The sequence below is a fragment of the Pieris napi genome, chromosome 8 (assembly GCF_905475465.1).
Source record: "Pieris napi chromosome 8, ilPieNapi1.2, whole genome shotgun sequence".
NCBI classification, from domain to species: Eukaryota; Metazoa; Arthropoda; class Insecta; order Lepidoptera; family Pieridae; genus Pieris; species Pieris napi.
The window spans coordinates 9,555,201-9,557,856 of record NC_062241.1 but is presented as its reverse complement, the minus strand read 5'-3'; the positions used below and the strand labels follow the sequence as shown (position 1 = coordinate 9,557,856).

General features: G+C 29.2%; 1 long non-coding RNA gene across 1 annotated transcript; it reads right to left on the bottom strand.

The window, feature by feature from the left end:
* Positions 1–751: 751 nt before the first annotated feature.
* LOC125051834 lies at positions 752–1,174 on the bottom strand. The gene is made up of 2 exons (XR_007117358.1): positions 1,120–1,174; positions 752–911 (listed from the first exon to the last, which is right to left on the bottom strand). It is a non-coding gene; the product is annotated as an uncharacterized LOC125051834 (long non-coding RNA).
* Between the last annotated feature and the right edge of the window lie 1,482 nt (positions 1,175–2,656).

Here is a 2,656-nt window from a genome sequence, read left to right as displayed (position 1 = left end):
ACCTACAACTGAGATGCATCGCTAATTCGTACCATGACATCGAAAAAACGAGACAGTTTAGGTTCCCACGTGACCTTAGCGATTATCAGATTTCGTTCGTTCAATTTGTATGAAAATCCGTACCATGACCGCTCGGCTGAACCGAAATTTGACAGTTGCGCCTTCCAACTATGACAGGATAAGCGATTCTAAAAAAGTTACTTTTTGTTAAACTTTTTTGTATCGAAATGTCCAAATAATAGTTTAGAACCTATGAAATTCAATATTTGTATTAAAACTTGTTAATAAAGTTAAAATAATAAGATTTATCTACTATGGCTAACATATGAAAAAAAAATATAATTTTTATATTTTGGGGTATTTTGAGTTTAGAGAGTGTGATAATAAATAAATTATTAAAATATCGACGGAGATGAGAAACGAGACGGCAATGCCCTTCCACCGACTTCGTAGATATTGAGTTTATAATTTATTATAGATTAACTACTTTGACTCATTGAAGATTTCAGTGTACCTACAAATAATTGCACATGGTTCAATAATATTCAATTAATTATTTAGGCATGTCTAACAAAAACATAATTCCCCAATATATCATATTTACAATAAATAATAATGCCATATCACTAGTAGATATTTATTATAGTTAAATTTTTCCTCATTATGTTCATGAATTGTATTATTCTCCTCTGCTTTTTCTTTAAAAAGACAGAGGTGTTTCTCAAATTTATAATGTGTAAATAATAAGCCATTTGAAAGTATTACAATAACAGTATTTATTTAGTTAGGATGACTCCATCAAGATAGAAAAATCTTGTCTTGTCTTGAATCAGGCAATGTTCAATTGGATATAAACATATATTCATTTATATATTTCCTTCTCTCAATTCAGCGAGTTTGTCAGGTTTAAGCTGTAAAGACAATATAATTATTTTTATTAATTAGTTAACGTATAAATTGAATTTGTAAAATATTAAGGAATCAATTTTTATCATTATTTACTTGATGATTTTCGAGTAATAGGTTGATTGTAATATCTTATGCAAAGAGTTTAATATCAGCAATTCACTTCGATATAGATATTTATTTTTAATAAACCAATTTTTGAACAATACACACCCCATCATATTATTTTATAAGTTAAACAATTTGTAAAACTATATTTATGAAACCGAAATTTTGTAAACACCAAATATATTGAAAGCTCCTATCAAAATTTGAAGGAAACGTTTAAAAATAATAAGTGTCAACTGCACAGCACCAGAAAACTTTAAATTTCAAATATATCAAACGAATAGTTTTATATTAAATAAATATATATTAAGACATAATAGCTTATTGTAATTGATGAATTATTTAAAATAATTTTATATTTTATTTATTTTTATAGAAACATCTGTCGAAGTAAGTTTGACAGTTAAATTTCTAAACTTACATAGAAACCACAAACAAAATTATCGTTCTTTCATTCGGTCTTGCGATGCTAATACGATTCAGCTTATAGGCGGTCATGGTACGAAAAAATGCGATTGACTTTAGGTACCTAAACTCAACTGCATCTCAACTGGATTGTTTTAAGAAAGTTCATGGTAGGCCCCCTGGTCGTAAACTCAGGAACATTGCTCGTTAACTACTATGTAGACTTTTTCATAGGATATAAATATAAACAAAATCGTCTTAGAATTAGATCTTGAAAAGTTTATATTTTACGAAATTAAAAAAAATTAATTCACCTTTGGACCTAGAAAAATTATAGAAATCTTTCTCTCTTCTAATCTGTTTTACTATATTTTAAAATAACTGTAATTACTCCTACACTATAAAAACGTATATTTTAATAAACAAAGAACGTTTATAATTATATATTTAAAAATTAAAATAATTCAGTTATGAAATCATTTCAAAATAAACGTTTTTATAATTATTAAATGCTAAAAAAAGCATTCTCTTTATATAAATAATATAATATTCATTTTTGAATCGCAAAATATGTCGCTAAGCGTAAAACTGGCAGACGGCTGGACCAATTCGAGTATTTTTTATTTATTCCTTAAAGTCTGAGGAAGGTTTTTACGGGGATAGACATTAAAAAAAGTAGTTTTGTTTAGTAGGTACTTAGGTTTCATTCAGGAAAAGCGGACTCTATGGGGTAGCTTAGCCAAGTGTTACACTACTAATGTGTACTTAGGGAGCGTTCAAGTATACGTCACGCAATTTTTGGAGATTCTTGACCCCCCCCCCCCATATAACGTGCCGTAACGTTTTCTGTACCCAATAATAAAACGTTTCGTGACCACCCAGTTACTTTTTATACCTTAAAGATACGATTATGTGGTGTAAAGTACTGGAAAGTCGAAATTATTTTTTACAATAACGGGTAATTCAATCCCCGCCCCGCATCGTATCGTTTCACAAAATGACCCCCCCCCCCAAATTCGTTACGTTATACTTGAATGCTCCCTTACTAACTAAAAAAATAGCATTTAAACCAAACGTATTTGCTATATAACCTAGATACATAGGTACAGATAAAGCTGAAGAAACAAATTAATATCCATTAAAAGCTGAGCCAAGTTTCATGTACTATATTGCATCTCGGTGTTTCACTTTTATTGTTCCATTTGAGATGATGCGGTTAGCGTAAGTGCTTTTACGA